This window comes from Manis javanica, chromosome 13, assembly GCF_040802235.1.
Source record: "Manis javanica isolate MJ-LG chromosome 13, MJ_LKY, whole genome shotgun sequence".
Lineage (NCBI taxonomy): Eukaryota > Metazoa > Chordata > Mammalia > Pholidota > Manidae > Manis > Manis javanica.
Genome location: NC_133168.1, coordinates 67,175,347 through 67,199,033, shown reverse-complemented (window position 1 = coordinate 67,199,033; position 23,687 = coordinate 67,175,347). Strand labels below are relative to the sequence as shown.

The following is a 23,687-nucleotide window of genomic DNA, read 5'->3' as shown; positions in this document are numbered from 1 at the left end:
TAACACATACCACAGCAGCTAGGTGGTCAAAGCCAACATCAACAGTGAGTGGTAAGTTATGTTGATAGTATGTACCCTTGACATGATGTGATAAAAATGGCACTTGACTTCTTCATCCCAAAAAACACATAACCCCAGTCTAGTCATGAGAAAAACATCAAATCCCAATAGAGGAAAGTTCTACAAAATACCTAACCTACACTTTTCTTATACTTCCTAGGGAGAGCTATTGGGCCAAAGGGACAAAAAGAGTTGGCCAGAGACAAATAATAGGATCAATGGGTGACACTGAGGCCCAGCTGAGATGGGCAACTATACGTTTCCAATGACAGCAATCTGTGTGCTTTTTTCTCAAAGTAGCCTGTAGTAAGAGCAGAGAAGACAGACAGGTTGAATTGATCCTGGATTTGTCCTGAGAGTAGAGTAGAAGGGTCACAGGGTCTGGGAACTGAGGGACAGAGAGCAGTAAAGGGACATGGTAGCCAGGAAGGGAGGCAGCAAGACCAGAAGGGGCTTCGGGGGTAGTGGGGCAAGGGGCTGAGAAGCTGGAGCTCTGGATTTGTTTGAAGGGTGTTGTAGAAAGAGAGCAGAGTGAAATTCTGCTTAAAGCCTGGGCTTTCGAATTGTGAGATTTCAGGGTCATGCCACAATAATTGGTGGTGCATTCACATAAGCAAATGTTAAATAGTTCTTAGCAAGAGTTGAAAAGCAAGTGGGAAAAGCAGAGGAAAGAGATGGGAAAATGTAAAGGGTGGAGGAGAAATGTTAAATAATCCTTTTTGCTTAGAATGGAAGGTCTACATATGGATTATTGTGGGATATAAACTGGAAAAGATAAATTGGGGCCAAATTGTGCCAAATTTCTGGTCTGGAGTAGGGGTGCCTGCACACAGTGCAAATAATGTTTTCTCGCTCAAGTCCAATCTATCAGAAAACAGAGGATAAGGATGGAGATCACAGAGATGGATTGAGAGGTTAGGGTCTATGGACAACTGTCCTGATTTCTGCAGCAGGTTAATGGCACTGAGAAAAAAATGAAACTGATGAAAACTTAGAGGGTCTTAAGAAGCATAACAGCCACATGCAATGTGTGGCTCCTGACTAAACACACTAAGTAAAAAAAGACAGTTTTGTAAAATAAAGGTGATCAGATGTGGACTGTGATGAAGATAATGAGAAATCACTGTTAATTTTTTAATGAATGAATGATATGTAGAAAATGTCCTTGTTTTTAGAGATGTTTCCTGAAGTAGGAGAAGCTGAAATGACATGATGTCCAGGATTTGCTATAAAGAAAGAGGAAAAATAGGATTGATCATGTGATGAATCTTGATAATTGTTCAATCAAGGGGTTTCCTGTATCATGCTCTCTGCTTCTCAGTACGTCTGAACATTTTCATAATAATTTTTTAGAAACAGCTGGAAAAAAAGATTGGGTTGAGATTGGAGTTAGATTCTTGCACCTGTAATCCCAGGGGACGCACTGCTGTGGCAGGTAGGCTGGGTGGCAGGGGAGGTAGGTGGGCTGCCCTGCATTCCAAGGCAGAGCCAGGGTGGTCCCTGGCCCCAAACTGGAGCTGAGAAAAGGGGGTTTATTTAATGTGGGGAAACCCTGGGGCTCCTTTTGGGGCTACACCCTGGTCTCCAGCCCAAGGAGGGCAGGCTGCGTGTCAGGGAAACAGAAGCCCCTATTCCACTTGTGTGTGTGTGTGGCTACTTGATAAACAGTGATTATGGGTAAAGGTTGTGATGTTTGTTTTTCCCAAGATCAAAACTCTACCTCCCCTCTGTTAACAAAAGCCATCAAATGCTGATCTGTATTTAATTTTCCCTGGGTGGTCCAGGATTGACATTTTGCCCTTTTGTTTCACCCTGGGAACTTGGGAAACCAATCTTTTCTTACATTTGCTTCTAAGACAGCCAACCTCCCGCTGCCGGCCTGGCGGTTGCAGCGCGGATTCTGTGTTTTGAAACCTCCTCTAGTGTTACAGGGAACAAGAGATCCTTACATTTTACGTGAACATCCTGGGTGGAAAGCATGTGTCCTGGCCATATTCATGCACAACTGGTCTGCATTCATGAGAAAAGTTGCAGAGCGGGAGCCAGGCCCCAAATGTGACCCCTCCCTGTTCCCGCTTCTTAAAGGCTTCCCTAGAAAGGAGAGATTGTCCTTCTGCTGGAAATGGAGTAAGTGAACCCCACATTGGAACGGGGAATAGTCTGATAGGCTGGCGATCTGGCTGCCTTTCCCACTGAACAGACCCTGCCTGCCCGGTGGAGGCTATTTCCCGAGGTGGAATTGGGTGCGAGGTGGTGCTCCGTTCAGTAAGTGGTGATAACAGCTCCTGGGACCTGAGCTCATCGCTCTTTGAAAGCGCCTTTGTATGCTGCAGTTCTTGGTGGAAGGCCACTCCTCTTTCTTCAGTAAAGACCAGACAACCGGCCAGTCCGACCCCTCTGAAGAATGTGTTTTTCTGGCACCTGCAAGGCGGGGCTATCCCAGAAATGCAGAAATGAGCACAGGGCCACGTGTTTGTGACCAGTCACAACGCACAGGGCACACGGAGGCCCGGGGGAGGAGCTCAGGAAGTGCAGGGGTCCCTCTGACCTGCACATCCATCTCACGGGAGCCTTCCCCTCCCCTCAGAAACACGGTGCTATGTTACCCTCTGGCACTGAGACTACAGAGCAATAGTGTCTGAAACTGAACAGTCATTTGAAACTTCATATCATTACCCTTTTTACATTTTCCTGGAAATCTTAAGTCTATTCCTACTGAAAATCCTAAGAAGGCTGGATCCAAATCATAAAGCAAAGCTCCTATGCAGAATTACTGTGACGTGGACTTCTTGAAGTCATTACACCTATGGCCTTATAAGGAATATTTAAAATGTATATACTAAAGTGAATGTAAACTTTATGATTCATTTTGTCCAAGAGGAAGAAAAGGAGAGGAAATTAAAGTTGTGTCCCGGCATGCTCACTGTGGTGAGGCCTCAGTCATCGCTGCTGTTAACGTTTGGATTCCTGGGATCTGGACAGCGCCCCCTCTCGGGACAGTCCTGCAGTGCGTGCTCCTTTCCCCACAGACAGTCCCGTTGAAAACGGTTCCCACTCGTTATCAATGGAGAGAATCTGCTAATGTGAAACCACCTCATACCTTGGAGCGAAATTGTTCACATTTTTCAGGTCTGTGGATGAAATTATACTTCTAAAGGTCTGGGACTGTTGCTCACCTGTGCGTGGGCATTTATCAATCATGCCTCAGCCTTCCTGGAGATGGGTTTGGAGATAAAACTCAGAGATAAACTTTTCCAGACATGACCATGAAATTTGAGGCTGAGAAAGCAGGCTTGAAAAGCTCCATTTAAGCAATCCTGCTTTTCAGGTGAGGCAGAACTCGCTAAAATTACTGACAGAAACTGATGAAATACAGGGCCATCCCAGGTCCTTGGCATTCTACTTCCCTTTTAAGTTTTTAAAGTCACTTGTGGTCTCTGACAATGTTTGGATGAAATAGGTTGTACATGCCAGCTTTATATGTAAATCAATAAAGGCAAGAATCAATATATGGCTTTAAATCAATATATGCAAAACACTAAGAACAAGGATTGGCGCATAATAAATACTGTTTACTATTTGTTAAAAAATATGTTTTCCAAAACAATGCGATCTGATCTATCAATCATCTGTTGAAAGACATCGGATTTGAACCCTTGTACTACTTCATAGCTGTACAATTTCAGGCAAGTTCAACAATCTATCTTTGCCTCAGTTTCTTCATCTGTACAATAGCAGTAAGAATAGTATCTTGTAATACTGTTTTTAGGGTTACATGAGTGAACAGCAAAACTCTTAGAACAAAGTCAGCACAGAGTTAATAGTCCATAAGTATTAGCCATTATAATAATTAAATCTGGAAAGATTCTAAAATGTTAATAGTAGTACTTCTGAGTGGTGGAGTCATGGATGAAGGTCTATTTCATTTTATACTGGATAAGTTGAAGCTTCTTCCAGGGCAGGGGCATATCTTCTTTGCCTTCATAATCTTTGTGTGCCTAACCTTGTCTGGCTGATAGTAGCTGCTCAATAAATATTGAATTCACCTGTTAGGATTGCATTGGCTGATCAACAGCTCACCCAATATCCATTTACATTGTCTCATGCTTTCACAACTATTTAGTAAGTTTCTGCAACAAAATAGGTAAGGTGAGATGAAATAAACATAGCTTAATAAGTACCAACCAACATGAACGTATTTTTTACCAAATTGTGTATCTCTTTCAAGATTCCTCAAGGGCTTAGATAATAGGTTTTGTACTTGCCCTTTCAAGTGAGGCCCCTCTGCAAGCCAGCACCATGTGGTTTGCCATAAAACTAACAAACTACTAGTTAATCATCTACATATGTAGCCCATGTACTGGGTAGCCCCCTGGGAATGGTGAGTAAATGAGATTTTATGGAAGTCAGACCTCTGGATAGGCAGTGAAATTGGTAGTCAAGAAGAACAAACTGTGAAAAGCAGGATTAGGGAAGCATACATAGTATGATTCTATATGCATGTAATATTACATATATCAATCTGTATGTACATGTATATATAGAAGGTCTTAAATAAAATGCAAGTGGTAGTTCTCCCTGGGTAATGGAATTTGGGATGATTTTTTTTCCCTTTGTACTTTTTCTATATAGGAAAATACACACGGGTGTACATACATACACACACATTATATATGAGAAAAAGAAAAAGAAATCACATACTTGTAATTAAGTATTCATCAAGAAAACTTCCCTGTTCCACAGACTTTAAAATTTAACCATAAAGATCAAATCTGATGTCTAGTAGGACTGCCAGAATTAGCAAATAAAAATATAGGATACCTACACAGTTAAATCTGAAGTTTGTTAAAACAAGGGTAAGGGTTTTTCCTGCAATATTGGGACATATTGTCCTACCATTATTTATATTTCTTTCTTTTTTCTACAAGTAGGTTTTGTTTCATATGGTTAAAAATCATACTGTGTGGGTGCAATTTTGTACCAAGTTTGTATTGAATTCCTACTATCAGTCAGGCACTGTGCTAAGCATTACCAGGGGTAGCACACCATTGGCTTTGCCTCCACTAACATAGTATCATTCTTCTATTACATGGCTTTTATAGAGAGCAACATAAATTAGTGCATAATCTGCTGTCAAGTCGGTATATTCCATTTTACTCAGCCAATCTTCTATCGTGAGTTAAGTTATTCATTCATTTACATACTGGCTTTTGCTCTTGTAAACAATACTGCCCTGGATGTCTTTGTTCACCAAACTTTTCTTAAGTTTAAGCAATATTTTATTTTCAGGCTAGATATCTAAAATATTTTAATTTTAGGATAGATAGCATCTCATATTAATTTGCATAAAAAGATTAATTAGATAAAGTGACAAAAAGAGTTTGTATGTCTTGACTACTAATATCTTTCCATATATGTGCTTACTCATTTTTTTTGCTGGATTGTCTTTTTTTAGGGGAAAGGGCTTAGTGATTTTTCTTATATATTTTATGAAATCATATAAAAAGGCTGTTAACTTTGTGTCATATTTGTTATTTGCATTTTTTGGTCTGTTGTTTTGTTTTTGGTTATTGGTTTATTTTTATATTTGGCCTAGAACAATTTAGTTTTATATTTCGCCTAGAACACCATATCTAATAAAAATTTGGCCTAGAACACCGTATCTAATAAAATCTGTTCATCTTTTGAGTTCTTCAACTGCTTCTTAGTATATATAGAATATTATTTTTCTATCCAGATGTTTACTACATACTTAATTTTATTTTATTCTTTTTAAATTTTAAAGCATATTAAAATCTTAAGTCATGTGAAATTTATTTTGATGTAGACTGTAGTGGAGAGCTAATAGGAATTTTTTTCCCAAATAACCTACCAGTTATTCCCAAAGAAAACCTCATTTTTTACTATCTTTCATATTGGTTTTTGTGACAACTTTTTATCATATATTTAATTTTCTTATGTAATAAAGTTTATCTCTGGACCTTATACTTCTTTGATCTGTCTATTTAGTTGAGTGCCATTATCACACTGTTCTATATTATGAAGTCCAATAGCATTGTATTATAAGGCATTAGAGTATTTGTATTATAAACTATATAGAATGCAAACTATTACGGTTTTAATATAATATATTTTTAAATGTTAGAGTTATTCCCCTAACTCTAGACTCTTCTTTCTGGAAAAAGAAAATTAACTTCTATAAAACTTCCATTAGGATTTGAGTTGAAATAGCATGAAAACTATAAATTAATTTGATAGCAATGGACATTCCTCCACCCAGGGGCATGGACTTTCTCCATATATCCAATTCTGCTCCTATACATGTTAATAAAATATTTTACTTTATATTGAATTTCTCTTATGAAGGTTATACCTCGGTATCTCGAATCTTTCAAGACTAACTCCCACTCGATCCACCCTGGTCTAGCCACATCACCTCCAGGTTTGTCCATTTCATTTATTGTCTCTAAGTAATCTTTCAGTTAGATAAAGGGTTCTGTGGTTTAACATGATTTGAAAATCACTGGACTAGTCAATCTATGATGATCTCTTCCACTCCTGAAAGGCTTGATTCTATTATCGACTGACCACATGGTGCTTTCTGGCCTCGGCCTTTGCTCCTACTGCTCTTGCACGTGAAGCAGACCCCCCCTGAAGATCTGAACTGAGCCCTGTTTTACAAGCCAGCTCACGTCTGGCTTTCTCCCCTCCTCCTCATACGGACTCCCCAGGACGGGTAGGCTCTCCATAAGCTTTGGCACTTAGTCATTTACTATCTCCAACTACCCAAATCTGGTCTTGATTTTTTCAATTAGGTTATAAGCACTTTCAGAACAAGAACCATAAATTTACATCTATTACAAAAACACAGTGTTTTACATTATATGTGCCCTTTAAATGCTTATTAAATTAATAGAGAAATAAATGGAAAACAGAATTAAAAATGTACTTGTTTACTTGTTTGTTCTGAGCCAGTGAAGAAACAAATTTTGTTAGTTTTCTGGTATAAGCAAAGCTTCGTGTCTGAATGCAAATGGAATACCCAGGCAGACCTCCACTGAAGACAACATAAGTTGTTTCCTTCCTCCTTAGCATTCCCTAGCCTAATCAATGCAATGGGTGCCTGTGGCATAATGGGCCCCTCATCATTGCTGGCATTCAAGTAGCACTGGGTGACCACAGGTACGAGATGTGGTAGAGGTGGTTTACGTCTGGAGCCCTTCCAATTCTGAGATTCACTCATTCATCAGGTTTTGCATGGCTGAGGATGTAAAGATGAACAAGATCTGGCCTCTGATCTCCAGAAGTTCACAGCCTAGATGGGAAACAGTTATATGGAAGAATAAGAGCATGTGCCATGAAGTTTGGAAGATGTGTGTGAGGTGCAGAGGGAACAGAGAATATTTCAAAGGAGATTGTGGTGGAGGTAGAAGTCAGAAAAGGCCTCTGAAGGGGAATTTAAAACTCGAACAGCTGTTTACTGGGCAGATGTGGGTGAAGGAAATGGCGTTCTCAGTGGAGTGAGCTGACTGAACAAAGGCGTGGAGGGGTGAAACCAGTGAATTCTGAAAAGTTCATCATAGCTGGGGTGAGGACCAGCTCTTGAAGATTCTAGATTTCTGTGAATATGCTTGATTCAGAGCACAGACCGGTGAGGCTGGGGTCCATCATCATGATTCTGCTGCTCGAGGAATAAATCAGACCTCGGGCAGAGTACTAAATGGAGATCACCGGACCCTGGGGCTCTACTCACTAATGTGATTGGACCTGCATTAAATAATTCCTAATACTATAAAAATATAGTATAATTGTTTCCTTGTTTTCTGTTGCATGATTTTACACACACACACACGCACATACACACGCATAATAAATTATGTAAATAGATATTCTTGGACAATCTATAGAAGGGTAAGGTGGCATTATTATTCCTTAACCTGTAGCAAAGGCTTTTGGTTGCTTCCCAGGATCCATTCTATCTATTCTCTTTTATGAATAAAACCTGTCCAGCTAAAAAGACTGCATTTCCTAGCCTCCTTTGGAGGTATGATGGTTGACCAATGAGATAAAAACAGAAGGATGGGGTAGTATTTCCAAGAAGCCCCTCTTAAAAGGAAGGGGCAGCTTCCTTCTTCCTTTCCTCCTTCCTGTTCCTCGAATGCAAACAAAAATCCAAATGTTGACGCTTGAAGATCTATCTTGGGCCATGAAGTGGCACTCAAGGTGGAGTGGAGGAGCAGGATCCTGGACCTCTGACGATCATGGAGCTGCAGTACTAGCTCTCAAATGTCTACCTCCAGTCTTTAATGAGAAAGAAAAAGAGTTTGTTTCAACTACTGTTACTTTGGTTTTAGTTCTGTCGTCCAGTGAGGCTGCGCCTAATTCTAGCTGCTGCAAGTTGTCTCTTATGGCCTGAATTACGCCCTGCCAAAATTCATATGTTGAAATCGTAACCCACAGTACCTCAGAATGTGACTGCATTTTGGAGACAGGGTCTTTACAGAGGTGATTAAGTTAAAATGAGGTCATTAGGGTGGGCCCTAGTCCAATCTGACTGGTGCCTAGTCTAATATGAAGAGGAGATTAGGTCACACACAGACACAGAAGGAAGACCGTGGGAAGCCACAGGGAGGAGATGTCTGTCTGTAAGCTAAGGAGAGGGGCCTCAGAAGAAACCGTTCTTGCTGACACCTTGATCTTGGACTTCAGCCTCTAGAACTGTATGCCTTGCTCCATTCTCTGCCTCTGTCACCACAGGGCTGTTTCTTCCTTTTATATCTCTGTCTCTTCTCCTTTTCCTATGAAAATACCAGTTGTACAGGATTAAGGGTCTACTCTTAAGCCAGTATGACCTCATCATAGCTAAGTACATCTGCAATGACCCTATTTCCAAAGAAGGTCAAATTCTGAGATTCTGGGGTTAGGACTTCAACAGATATTTTGGGGGAACACAATTCAACCCATAAGACAGACCATCTCATCTTACTGACTTTCTTGTCACAGCTGTTTGTTTCTGAGCTGCTTGTTCTCTGGAGGCAGAGCCGGAGGGTAAACGTGTATGAAACGGTGCATTATTGCTCTTGGTACTCTTGGTTTCAAGAGACCAGAAACCCGTCTTCCTCTGGATTAGGCCGAAAGGAATTCTTGAATTCTATAGTTGAAAGAAGCATGAACCAATCAGACTGTGAGAGGTCAGGGTTCCAGCTCAGCCCTGGAAGCTACTGGAACAAGGGGCTAGAGCAGGACAGGATTTCTGTCAGTCTATTCTTGGGCTTCATTCTCTCTGTTGAAAGGAGTTCTTCCGATAGGAGGTAACATGGTTGTTGACTGTTCCTAAGTTTTACCCTTGAACTGTCTGGCGCTGCCCAGGACTGCCTTTAGGGCTGATCCCAGGGGAACACCCTGCAGGAGAGAGCCGGCGGCCTGTGGGGGTGGGCTGCCAGGCCATGCACAATGAACTTCGGCCAGTGGGATGGAGCCTCCCCCCAAAAACAAGGCAGTTCTTTCATTAGGCGTGTAAATCTGGACACATGAACTGAACAGATAATATCACAGATGTTCACTATAAAAAGGTAATTCAAGAGGAAAATCCAATTTTTATGTAAATTATTCAGATGGGTTCACATGCTTGTTCATATTCACATGAGAAATTATTCTGTCCTCTATTTCGTGTTATTTAGTAGTAGATCAGGTTTATATCTATGCCCCATGACCCACTGACATTTGGGCAATGACCCATGGCATTTACTAAACCTGAATTCAAATAGTAATTACAGATTAATTTTAAAATGGATCAGTTCTGATGTTTCTACCTGCAAGGTTTTTGTCTTTTTGGGGACTTTCAAGTCAATTAGTAACATTCAGTGTAGTTTAAATGTGATCTTTTTGTTGTTGTTGTTGTTGAAGAATCATTGATATACAACCATATATTCTTTTCTAATGTACAACACAGTGATTCAACAGTTACCCATAATATTAAATCCTCACCCACACTAGCACAGTTACTATCTGTCGACACAGGGAGATGTTACAGAATCATGAGCTATATTCTCCATGCTGTACTATTATCCCTGTGACCAACTTATATCATGATTGAGATTTTTGTGCCCCTTTATCCCCCTCACCCTCCCCACCCACCCAACCCAACTCCTCCCCCATAGTAACTACCAGTCACTTCTTAGTGTCTATGCGTCTAATGCTGTTTTGTTCATTTTGTTTTGCTTTGTTTTTATATTCCACACATAAGTGAAATCATATGGTATTTGTCTAAAAGTGATCTTTTTAAAATCCTTATTTCAGCAAAGATCTTTAATTTGATCTGGATACAAATGGGCACCTCACAACCAGTGTATGCAAAACCAGCTCAACCCCTTATCTTCTCTAAGACTCCCTCCCTCAGATAAGGGCATTATCATCTTCCTTGATGATCAAGTCTAGGGCCTTGACAATGCTTTCTTTTTCTTTTTATCCCTGCCTTCTGTGAGTCATCCGAATATTGTCCATGATATGACCTGTGTCAGTGGTTCTCAAACTTGGCTGAGTATCAGTATCATCTGAGAGAACTCTAAATGAATTCAGATTTGAGGCCCCATTCCTGGAGATGCTGAGTCAGTAGATTTAGTGTGGCCAGAGCTCCCCTACCCCCGCTTCCATGTGATTTGATGACTGCCAGGATTTGGGAGCCACTGTCCTAACCATCTCCATTCCCATTGCTATACAGACATGGTGCCGAATTGTGGGTGTCAAAGATCAGTTAAATATTGAAATGCTGCCTATGAACTGATGGAGGTTTGCCAATTTAATATTTTGCCCCTAACTCTGCATTCCAGTATCTCCATTTGCCAAGTCATCCTCCACCCCAGTCACCAACTATACAACACATGCATTTGCCTATTTTTTTTCCAGGTACTTTGGCAATCAGTGGAAGAACAAAGATGGAGAAAGCATACTTTTCTTCTTAGGACAATGCTTTAGTGAGGGAAATAACGGAGAAAACAATATTCTGTTTGGGGAAGAGATTCTGTAATGGGAAGAACAGGAAGTAATCTAAGGTCTCAAAAGGGGCTAATTAGTTCAACCATGGAAGGTATCAGAAAACTTCACAGAGGGAGTGATGCTGAGTTTAGGATGAAGATGGGTTTATCAGACAGAGAAGAGAAGGAAGGAGAGAACATTCCAGATGGTTTTAAGCAGGGGAATACTATGATTAATTGGTGTTTCAGATTTATCTCCAGATTCATCTTCTAGAGTCATATGTTGGAACCTCTGTTCACCCTGTCTGAGGGTTCTTGGTGGCCCTGCTACTGTCTTGAGCATCAACGTCTAGCTCCTCAGTCTTGTATTCAAGGCTTTTGAGACCTTGCCCCTCTCACCATCATTGTCACCTGTCACCTCCTGTGCTGAGGACTGTCCACAAAGGATTCTTGGCCTTTTCTTTTAAAAAGCTGTGTTCTCACTTCTCCAAGGTGACTCCCACTCATCCTCTTTTGCTCCCTTCCTGTCTGTCTTCATGGCGTTGCTCTCTCCCACTTAAAAGCCCATTCCTTCACCTAGTTCATTTCAAGAGACTGAATATACAAACGGACAATGGCTTCACTATGTGTAAACCTGGAACTCTGACCCACAACCTGTAGCAACCTGCTCAGGAAACCAATCTTTGATGTACATGAACATCCCAGGAAGCCAGCCTGCTATAAGTCAGACTTGTAGGAAACTGACCTGCTATCTCTAGTAACAATCCAGGAAGCTAACAATAACTTCTGTAACAACAGGCCCCAAATGGCCAGGGCTTGATTAATAACCAACAGCTTCCTTAATTTTTGTCCCGCCTCCAACTTTGGACCGTCCAGAGAAAGCCAAATATGCACCCTAACCGATCACATGGACACCCCGCTTCTAGCGAGCTGCCTCCAGCTTCCCCTCCTGGGCCTCCTTCGGAGCACACCCGAGGCCTTCCTGCTCCTCTGCCTGCCTTTGAGGCTCTGCCAAATGCAAGTGAGGGTGGCTGACTCCCTGGCCAGAGAATAAATAGCTTTTGCTTTTCTCATTTGGTTAGGCTTCATGTATTTCCACAATTTGTAAAACTGTTAAAAAAAATAAAAGGCCCAAATGATTGTTATTGCTAGTGCCTAGTTTTTATATATTCGAAGAAATGCTCATTTCTTTCTTTCTTTTCTAAAATGAGTCCTATAATCTGCATAGCAAATGACTGATCTCCACTCTAGCCTAAAGAGAAATGGTCAGATGGCCCAGGTCACACTGTGGGAGTCTTTTAGCCCATTTGGCAAGGTTTTATATACACACTATTATAATAAATCTTGGCTATTTACTGGGCCACTCTGTTGATACTAACTTGAAGTTACTTAGCTCAAGGCTGACATTTTACTTTACTAGGACCTCTTTACTCGACTACCTGAAAGGCTAAGAAACATGTGATATCGTCTGTAGCAGTGACCTGCGGTCAGCCTTCTCTCGGCTGGTGGGCAGGCTTGTGGGCCGGCCTCCCGAGGCCTCATCCTGTCATTCCTTCTGTTTCCTCTAACCCTTTAATAGGCCATCTTCTGAACTTCCAAATCTCAATTTTCCAGGTCTACCAGAAACCCCAATTAAGCAGTAGGGGTTTGAAAAGCCCGCCAACCTGGTAGGACTCTGATAGGACACTTTTTTAAAATGAATTATTTTATTCTATCAGAAAGCAAAAGCTCCTGTGGCTTTTCCACTGATTAGAATAAAGTCTGGATTTGTGAGCCTCTCAATGAAATCTGGCCAGATTTCCAGCCGGTCTTCTATGAGGAGCATGCTGAATCACCTGACCCCAGGTCATGGCTCACATCCGTCTGCTGGGTGTCTTCTGCTTGGAGGCCCTTCTATCTGCCTCATCAGGGTAGGAGGCCACACCTCTCATTCTTGAAGTCCAGCATCAGCAGTGGGAAGAGCACAGGGTAGGGAGTCATTCTGCACTTTATTACTTTCCAGCTGTGGGATGCTGGGCAGGCCGCTTCACCTTTCTGAGTCTGTTATACCATCTGTAAACCAGGTTAAATAATAATTACCAAATAGATCTGAGGACTTACAGAGAAAAATGCTTATTAAAACATTCCCAGCCTGAAGTTATCTTGCTTGACATGGGTGGGTAACCCAGGCATTTGCTTTGTGATAATTCATAGATCAGTCTGTTTATGTTTGTGCACTTTTCAGTGTGTGTGTTGACGTCAATTAAAAAGTTAGAAACAACTGTCTAGTCTGGCTTAGTAGGGTCTTAATATTATACACATGGTTGTCTTTCTACCTTCTCTCTTCCTGTTGACAGCCCAGAGTTGAATGGGTGACTAAGGCAGGAATGACAGACCAAGATTCTCAAGAGTCTAAGTATGGTGCATTGAATGATTGAGAGCAATAAATGAAATTTAATAGGAATCAAAATGCAGGAGGTTCAAACACTTCAATAACACATGAGAGATGTGCTTTAGGAAGACTTGTTAGGAAAAAGCTCAGAGATCTCAGCTGACTGAGAACATGACCTGGGTCAATGGTCCAGCTTGGTACTAAGCGCTCTGGGCCTCTGCAGAACACACAAGCCACCAAAACTCAAGCCAGCCCAAACAAAGAGAAAATTCAATGCCACGTTAGGTTTCAGTAGAGGTGTTCTACTCAAATCCCAGCAGGTGGATAAACTCACTGACTCCTGTGTCTGTCGGGCCATACCTGTATTGAGGCTGTTTAGTCATGGAAGCTTCCTCTTGAGATAGGCCAGGCTGATGACTGGGTACAGAGTTCAGTGGCTGGGATCCTAAGTGGGGCTTAAAACCATGTCATTCGAAGATCTGGAGAATTCAGCCTTAAGAAAATATTTGGAGGCTGACTGGGAGGGCTTCATCTACACAAAAGGGTTTTGTCAAGAGTGACTGGATTCATTCTATGTACTTTTATAAGGGAATGCCGGAACTAACAGGCAAAAGCCCAGAGAGGCAGACTTGGGGTCATGTTAAGGAATAAGGTAGCTCCTGACTGGGGCAGCCTCAAGTGGAATCGACTGCCTGTCCATCATGGGCAGTGTGCAAGCGAGGCTCTATGGTTCTGCAGCATGGCCAGAGCAGGTTATATTTTTATTTTAGGTGGAAGGATAGATTACTTGCCTTACGTCATATGTTAAATTGTGTCCCTCCAAAAGATACGTTGAAATCCTAATTCTTGGTACTTGTGAATGTTCTTATTTGGAAATAGAATCTTTGCAGATATAATCAAATTAAGATGAGGTCATTAGGGTGAACCATGACCCAGTGGGTCCAGGAACTGATGCCCTTATAAGCAGGCACAGGCCTAAAGAGAGGAAGCCGCGTGGCGACAGAGGCAGAGTTTGAAGTTAGACAGCTGCAAGCCCAGGATTGCCAAAGACTGCAGGCAACAGCCAGAAGCCAGGGGGGAAGGCATGACTCTGCCCATACCTTGATCTTGTACTTCTAGCCTTTAGAACTGTAAGAGAATAAAATTCTGTTGTTTTAAGCTGCCCAGTTTGTGGTACTTGTGACAGTCACAAAATCCATTTCCATTTATAGTCTCTGAATCCTTACTAATCCAATAGCAAAATATGGGCAGGCCTGCCTAGGTCTTATGTCTGGACATATGGATATCTGTGACCCTCTGCGGCCACCCTCACGGCGACAGTCTCCTGCCCGACCCTCTTGTCTTCGGTGTCTCCACAGTGGTGCCTGGGGCTGCTAAGCCCCTGGGAGAACCTATGCCAAGTTCCTTCTTCCCCTTCCAGCCCTGCTTTCAGGCTCGTGGAGCTCAGGGCTGAGTCTGGGAGTTCTTTGAGCTCTACCTTGCTTATACTCAAGAGTCAGTGCCTTGAGGAGCTATAGCCCAGAATATATGGAAAAAAGGTATTCAGAGTTGCAAGTGACTCACCTACGAGTGAACTTCTGGCACACAGTCGTTTCTGAGTTCAGGGACAGCTTGTGTTTGACACTCAGGCCCAGTTTATAGATAAGGTTGTAACATTGTGGTGTATTGTAACATTCAACAGTCCAGAAACACGCTGAAAGAACTCATAAAGCAACTCATTTTTCCTCCCACTGAAACTCAGGAATGTATTTTGAGGACTTCTGCTGAGATATATGAATGATTTGCTTCTTAAAAAACTGTAAATCAAGACCTCCTTGTGATTCTCTCCTAAGTCCGGCTGATCCTGTGCAGAGCTTCTTTGGTGCCTGACTGTCCTCGTGGTGAAGCAGACAGGGCCTGTGCAGGCTGAGACCCAGATCCAGAAAGGGGGGTATGGAGAAGCTCTCCCCCAGGACAGCAAGTACACTTCGTCCTCCCTCTGACCTCCTTAAAGAGGCAGCAAGGACTTGAGTCCTTAGCCCCTGCAGTCCATGGTGTTCTTGATCTCATGCACGCTCCTGCGTGCTGGGCTCCCTGCACCCCGCCTCAGCCACACAGCTCGACTTTACTGCTTTACATATTGGGATTTCCTGTAAGATTGCATGTGAAAGGAGTTCACTGCTAATATGTGTATGTGTCTGTGTGTACCAATTTGAAAACCACTCCTCATGGTCTGGAGGCACGTTGGAACCCCAAAAGATTTGCCCCTGTCTCAACCCCTGGAACCTGTAATGTGATCTTATTAGGGAAAACAGACTTGGCAGGTGTAATTAAATTAAGGCTTTCCAGCCAAGTTCTTCCTGGATTATCCAGGTGGGTCCTAAATTCAATGACAAGTGTCTTTATAAGAGACAGAAGAGGAGGAGGTGTAGACACGGAGAGGAACGGAGGAAGCCACACATGAAGATGCAGGCAGAGGAACAGCAGCGGACTCACAGACTCCAAGAAGGGACTGGTGGTTACCAATGGGAAGGGGGTGTGGGAGGGCGGATGGGGAGGGAGGGAGAAGGGGATAGAGGGGTATTATGTTTAGTACACACGGTGTGAGGGGTCATGGGGAAGACAGTGTAGCACAGAGAAGGCAAACAGTGACTCTGTGGCATCCTACACTGATGGACAGTGTAGTTCTCTTTCTGGGAGTCTGTCCTGAAAAAGTAACTAAGAAAATGTGCACGGATTTAACTCTAAATCACAGCGCTGTTTGGAATAAAGGCAAGTTGGAAACAATCTGAATATCTCACCACAGGGGATCAATTAAATAAATTGTGGTGCAGCCATACAAAAGAATCCTATGTAGCCATTAAAATAACATTACAGAAATGTAACTATTGATGTGGAAAGATGTTACTGCTTTGCTTGTATAAAAATACATTATGGTATGATCTCATTAAAAAAATGCATAAGTGCAAGTATTATGTATAAATATAGAGAAATCTAGAAGCAAACATCAACAGTGGCTTTCCTTGAGTGGTGTTTAGGTTCTTTTGCTTCTCTCTGTTGTCTGGAATTAATATATAATTTATAACAATAGTAAAAAGTATTTGTAGTAATAATAATAAGCAATGAAAGATTTCCTTTGGGAGAAGAAAAACAACCAGAAATTTGTCATCAGCCTCCCCGTGGGGAGCATTATTTTGCCACATGGAGGATTAAGGGAGATGGGCCTGGAAGGGTTAATCCAGCACCAGGGGAGCCCTTAGTCCTGCCGTTGAAGTGTCAGGACACAGCTAGTAAGCAGAGAAATGTTAAACTAGGTATTGTGGGACTTCTCAGAGCTTTCTGCATGCTAAGGCTGTTGCAAATCTCCAAGAGACATGGAGTTACAGTTTTCCTCCCACCTTATTTGATCACTGAGCCAGGAGCATATGATAATATTCCTGCTCTGAGAACACAGCTGGGGAAAATTTGGAATACTATTTGACAAAAACCAGTTCAGTTAAGCAAAGGACAAAACTACCCAGATACGAAATGGGGAAGAATGTTTTCAGTTCATATATTGCTGAGAAAGACTGCTGCCCCAGCCCCTCCCAAACCCTCACCTTGAACCATAAACTGAACGCAAGCCACAGGGTCCCAAAACAATATTAAAAGTCTGGCAAATAAAAATGAGGAGTCTGGAGCGGATTGGATTCTCATGGCATTTGGCTTGGGCTCTGCATTTTAGAAGGACTGTAGAAATTTTAGAGAGGCTCCTGGGAATTACAGCAATCCACAATGCTAGGAGGAAGTTATTGGCAAAGGCTAGCCAAAATGAGTAACAGTATGGACCGTGATCTGGGCCCAGGTTTAGTGTACGCAGAGGGAACCTGCCAGCAATGGGGAGAAAACCAGCCCTTTCCGGAAAAGAGAGTGCAGAGGCGTCCGGGGCACCCTTTACAGACGGCTGCCTCATGTCAGGGTGACTTAACTGGCCTTCCTCTTCCTGCCCAAAGTGACTGCGTGACTAAACTTGACCTGTCTTCCCACGCACCCCCTCCCCCACCCGAGCTCTTCTTTCTCCCCTCTGAGTGAGCCTCTAGGGACCCAGAGGCTTGAGCTCCGCCTGCAGCAGGGGCTCAGGCTGGCAGTGGGGAGAGGGCAGGTGGGGGCTGGGTGTGGATTCCTAGTCTGGGCAGGATGCAGGAGGCCCTAGACTGTAAGGAAGGTGACGGGACATCCTGCGTTGGGAGGACACCCTGGGTTTTCGCTTCCTGTCCTACAGCCGAGCACCCTCCGCTCCCGGGAGCCCTGACTGCTGCCTGCTCCTTCTGTTGCTCTTTCCTCTGCTCTGTGCTTCCTTTCTCTCAGCGCGGGACAGTTTGAGGACCGCCCGAGGAGCCTGTGTGAGGGTGGTGCTCAGTTTTTATGGCTCTGACTTTATGTTCTCCCCGACCCCCCAGGGCCTGATGTCCATGTCTGTGAGGCCCACAGGGCCTGTCCTACAGCCCGGCCCCCCTGAGCAAAGCTGCTGCCCTCTGACCCCTGACCTCAGTCAAGAAAGATATGGGACCTGGGCACCTCCTGCTGCTGTAGGCCCCATGTGCGTAGTTCCTCAGTGTGCCTCTCTTTCTCTTCTCAACTCTAGGGTCTTGATTATGTTGTTTTATCTTTCATCTTCACACAGCAAACTTCCCTCCTTCGCGCCTCCACTTGGATGTTACTTCCTTGTGGAGCCTTCCCTGACACCTGTCCCACCATGTGCTCCCCTAGTGCAATGCTCTGCACACCCCCCTGTAGCCATATCTTTCCAGAACCAGCTGTTTACTGGCCCATCACTTCTCCCAGGAGGTTTGAAGCCCTTTTAGGTCAGGGACTGGATTTTGCCATCTGCTACATTTAGGGCCGAACTTGTCTAGTAAGAGGCCAAGCCAACCACACAGCAAAAGTTCGTCTCAGGAAACAATGTACCCGATACCAGTAAGTACTCCCCAAAGTTCACCCAATAAATACTTAGTGAGCACCATACCCTGCTGAGCGCCAGCACACAGATAAAGGTCCCATCCTCACCCACCTCCTTTCCACCACACCCCACTCCTTTCCACCACACCCCACTCCCATTTCCGGGGGAACGTTCCTGCAGTATCTGCCTTGACTGGAATTGTCTACAGCTTTAATTTCCAGATCAAAGGAAGTGACCCATTGATTTTAGATGACCTTTTAAGTGTTGAACATTTTTTGCATGTTATAGAAAAAAAAGGGGCAAAACAAAACAGGCAGGACTTGGGCAAGAGGTGTGTGACAAACAGCTAAGCATGGAGCTGCCGCAGCCTGGCGGTCAGGTCTGGGCCCTTCCACGTTCTGGACAAGTTCCTTAACTCTCTGTTAAGTAATCACTTCTTCCCTCACAACGGCAAATGGGGATGAACAACTGTGCTCGGCAGGTACAAGGAAGTGCTCCTTAAGTATCACTGCCAACAGCTAGGGTGGCCGGAGGGTTGCTCCCTAACCGGGGATACGCACGGCAGGCCCACAAGCACTGAGCAAGCCAGGCAGGCTTGTGGGAGCCAGGCAGGCTCGTGGGAGCCAGGCAGGTTCGTGGGAGCCTCGGCAGCTCAGTGTGTAAGCCCATCTCCTATCTCTGTTCGGCTGTTACAGAGAAACATCTGGGGAGTTACAGCCAGCTGAAAACAGCTTTAGGTTTGGACAGCAGCCATTCTCAAGTTTTGTCCCAAGCAGAGGCATCTTGGCAATCAACTTGGGACAAAATAAATAGAAATACAACAGGAGAGGCTGGGCATTTGGGGAGATCAGTGCAGACCTGCAGAAGACCCTCTTCATCTGAGATGCTTCAAAGATTAAAGGAACCTGGTTTAAAAAAATTTTTTTTGGTGGGGTGTGCCCTGACCTTCCGTGCTGATCACTGTCAGTAGTTATTAGTTGATTAGCCATGCCTTGTGCAAGTTTCTTTCATGAATAATTTTGACAGTGGAAGCTCTATTCAGTGGATGAGCTAAGTGGAGAATACCAGTATTCGAGTTGAATTTGCCCAAATGTCCCTATTTACTGTTGGTTGGGTTTAATTCAACCTGAATCTCTCCTGTCGGGGAGGAACTTGCCAGTTGGTGAGACGCGTTCATCAAGTGCCAAGTGAGGGCCGGGGATCAAAGGCAGATGAGGGGCCCTGAACCCCCTCAGAGTGCAGGTCTCACTTCTAGAACCCCTTTGGTGCGGGAGTTTCTCTTGCTCCCAGGCTCCTCCCTGACCCTCCTCCCCACCAGCCAACAGAATGGCCAGTTTTGAAGGGAGGGAGCATCAGTCTGATTTGTCTCTAGGTAACTGGAGGCTGTCTCCGCCAGGCCCTGTCCTAGGCATTTGGGCTGCAGCTGTGAGCAAGGCGGAGCCCCTCCTAGCCCTCTTGCTCCCCCTTGCTCAGGCAGGGACACGCGACAATTAAATACCAGCCACAGAGGTGTTGCAGACACAGGCCTCAGGTTCTCTTGGAAGCCTCCTCCCCCTAAGAGATGGCTGGTGGGGCCGGCACCCGGTGAGGAGTGCCTGATGAAGAGGCTGGTGAGAAAAATCATGGGGATTCTTTTATTTTTTTTAGTTGTCAGATCTTTATTTAAAACTGTGATCTGCCAACTTAGCGTTCTCCACCAACTCGGGTTGCAGAAACTTTCATAGCCTTCATAGTCTTTTGCTTACGGGCTTCCTTTGCGGGAGCCTTAGCAGCAGCCATTGCTGTCTTTTTAGATGCTTGCTTAGCCTTTTTTTCTTCCTTGGCTGCCCTGGTAACTTGTTCTTGTTGAGCCTTCCTACTTCCAGTTTCTGATTCCGCTTGGCCATTGTATCAGCAAGAGATGCGCCGGTGAAGGCCCTCTGGAATCTGATTGTAGGGCGGGATTTCTTTTGAATCTCTTCCGGCTGTACCTTTCTGTGCTTTCTTCTGTAGTGGATGGTCCAGTTTATCCGCCGAGGATTCCCCTCGAAAAGGAATGCTGATTCACATTTTACATTAAGAAATCGGAAAACCTTCCAGTCTGTCCTGGTGTAGGGCCTCCCATGTCCGGGATAGATCTTGGGCTCACTGAAGCTGCGCAGCTCGATCTTCAGGGCTGCAGCTGCCAGAAAGAAGGGAAGATGGTGAAGAGCAAAATCATGGGGGTTCTGCCTGCACCTCCTGACCTGGAGGGTGTAGGACCCTGAGGGGGTGTGTCTTTGTGTTGGAAGGAGTCATAAAACTCCTCCTTCCCCTGGCTGATACTCCTTATTGTTTACCCTTCAGCTCAGATGTTCCTTTTCATGGAAGCCTTCTCTGCCCATCCAGGTTGGGTGGCTGTGCTACATTTGGCCTCGTGGTCCCATGTGCCCTCCCCGTTGCAGTCCTGAGCACACAATGCTCGCACTGCCAACTTCCTGCCTGCTGGCTGCTGTCTTCAGATCCATGGGTCTGTGCCCATCATGTTCACACTGCATTCCGGCTTCGCACAGGTCTGGCACATAACAGTCTCCCACTCAATATCAGTTCCATGAAAAGACGAAGGAAAGGAGGAGACAAGGGCTACAGACAGGGATGTAACTTGGGACTCCGTTTGTTTTACCCATGACATTGAGCTACCACTGAACAGACCTGGCTGTTTAAGGAAAGCCTGGGGATTGTAAGAAGTAGGCCCTTATCCCACATTCTCCCCTGATCTTCCATTTGACCTTGGGCAATTTAATATAATTCTGTAGCTTCATTTCTTCAGCTTTCAAATGAGGATAACACTAGGAATTAACAGAGGCATGTTGAAGTTCAAATAAGACATATGTCAAATAGCTATTTTTCAGTGCACATTATAAACTGTAAAGAATTGTTTTTGCATGTAACTATAGAAAAAAGGGAACTTTGTAAAAAAATTTATAAGTCAAATTGGTAGCTGAAGGATAGAAGTTCCATCTGCCACATAAAGGGCCTAGACAAGTGCACTTTTTCTTGCCTTTAGCATTTTCTTCCTGGGTCACACATAGGTCTGGTGTCTGAGATACCCAAGTATTAAGAGTCCATGCTGCTCTCTGGGAAAGAAGTGCAGGGAAGAGCAGGTACCATGCTTTGCCTTGACTTCTCAGCCAGAAATGTGGGAAAAAACACCCTACTGGGCTGCCCTGAACTCCTTACTGCATGTATCTTTAGTACCATATTATAGGAGCAATTTCATAAAAAGAGAGACATCAACACAGATTACAAGCTATCAACAACACATACAAATTTGGAACTAGAATACTGGTATCAATGGTGGAATGATATTCTGCTCCCATCCCCCTGGTTCTTTCTTCCAGATCTTTACCTCTCTGTTAAATCTTCTGATTCTTACCATAACCTTTTCTCTGTAGATGACTGTCTTTGCTGCCCACTTCACAGAGAAAGCAGAGTCCAAGCAGGGGCTTTTGTAGCTTCCTGTGCCTATCAGCAACCCCCACCACCATGCTGTTATCTGTCTCCACATGCACCCTGTTCTCCTGTTTCAAGGGAAGAGGTGTTGTCTTCCCTGTACAAACCTAATCCTTCAACCTGTGTTTGGAATCTTATTTTCTCTCTTCCCTGCAGAATTTCATTCTGTGAAATAAACCTTTGCCTCTGTCTTTAACCTCCCCTTCTCTACTGTATGATTCCACTCAGGCTACCATGTGGATCCCACACAGCCCTCTAACTATTGTTCTGTGTCTCTTTTTCCCTTGGGAGCCAAGCTTTTGGAAAGAGTGTTTTACACTGATGGTCTTTGCTTCTTTATCTTCCATGTCTTCTGTTTGCTGCTCAACCCACCAGAGTCTGGTTTCTGCCACCATCCCTCTAAAGAAACTGCTGTCACTGAAGTCAACTCTTTCATGTTCCTCGATCTCTCTGGTTTCAGGAACACTATTGTCTCCCACCTTTCTGACTGCCCTTTCTCAGGTCTCTGGGTGGGCTCCACATCTCCCACCCTCGCCTTACGTGGAGGAGTTACCCAGGGTTCCGTGCTTATACCTGTTCTCCCCCTACACACCCTGTTTTGCAGATCTCTCCTTCCATGTGATGGCTGCCACCTCTACGGGGTTGTGTAGTGTTGCCCCCAAATTCTTTCCTTCCTGGAACCTCAGAATTTGGCCTTATTTGGAAGTGGGGCCATTGTTGCTCTATTAGTTGAGGTCAAACTGGAGTAGGGTGGTGTCCTTATAAGAAAGGGAAAAGAGACACAGAGAGAACACCATGTGACAACAGAGGCAGAGGTTGGAGTTAAGTGGCTCCAAGCCAAGGAGCACCAAGGATTGCTGACCCACCACCAACTAGAAGAGGCACGGAAGGGTCCCCTCCTAGGTGTAGCATGGCCTGCAACCTTTTAGTCTCCAGAAATCAATGTATTCCTAGGGCTGGGGTCCCTCTGAAGGTTCTAGGAAGAACCTTCCTTGCCTCTTCCTAGCTCTGGTAGTTGCTGATCATCCTTGGCTTTCAGATGCATTACTTCGATCTGATCTTTGCCTTCATTGCCGCGCATTATTCTCTCTGTGTGTCTATGTCCAAATTTCCCTCTTATAAGGACAGCAGTGATGTTGCATTAGAGACCACACCAATCCAGCATGGCCTCACGTTAACTTGATTAGACCTACAAGGATATACAGAGATCCCATACAGAGGTTCCAGGTGGAACGAATTTGGGGGGGGATCTTATTCAACCCAGCACAGTGACTTCTGACTACAGATTCTTTTGTAGCTTTTGAATTTTGTATACTAAATGTATTCCTAGCCACTCACTAGGCACCTGATGCCTATTTCATAGCTAAATTTTGACCTTATTTTTGTAAAATATTCAAAATGCCCAAAGCAATGTACAGCATCAAAAACCAGGGGCTCAGTCCCAACACTGCCTCCTCTTGTTTTTGAGCCATGATTGCAATAATTCCTGAGGACAGAAACTCCCAAAGGGCAGGGCCAACTCTACATCCTTACCAGAGCCACTGCATTCGGGGGATGAGAAGGGATGAATATGTCCTTTAGATCTGAATGGCCTTTGGAAATCATTTGAGCACTGGCATATTGAGGCATGGAGAATGGTAAGTGGAAAAGATAACTTATTGTATATATGCTTTTAACATTCATAAAATCCTTGTTCATATGATTTAATCTGATCCTCATGCACCCTTGAGAGAGAAAGTGAGCCCAAACAAATCAAGTTTCTTGCTCCAGTTCATGGGGCTAGTAATTGGCTGGTAATCGCTACTGTTGGGCTTGGAGTCTTTTTCTGCTTTTCAACAGAAGGTTTTGATGAAACACAGCCCTTCTCCATCTACTCAACCCAGTCTATCTATCA

At 44.0% G+C, this 23,687-nt stretch overlaps 1 pseudogene; it reads right to left on the bottom strand.

Moving 5' to 3' along the window:
• Positions 1-20,005: 20,005 nt before the first annotated feature.
• On the bottom strand, positions 20,006-22,874 carry LOC108405597 (large ribosomal subunit protein eL24-like; annotated as a pseudogene).
• Positions 22,875-23,687: the final 813 nt, after the last annotated feature.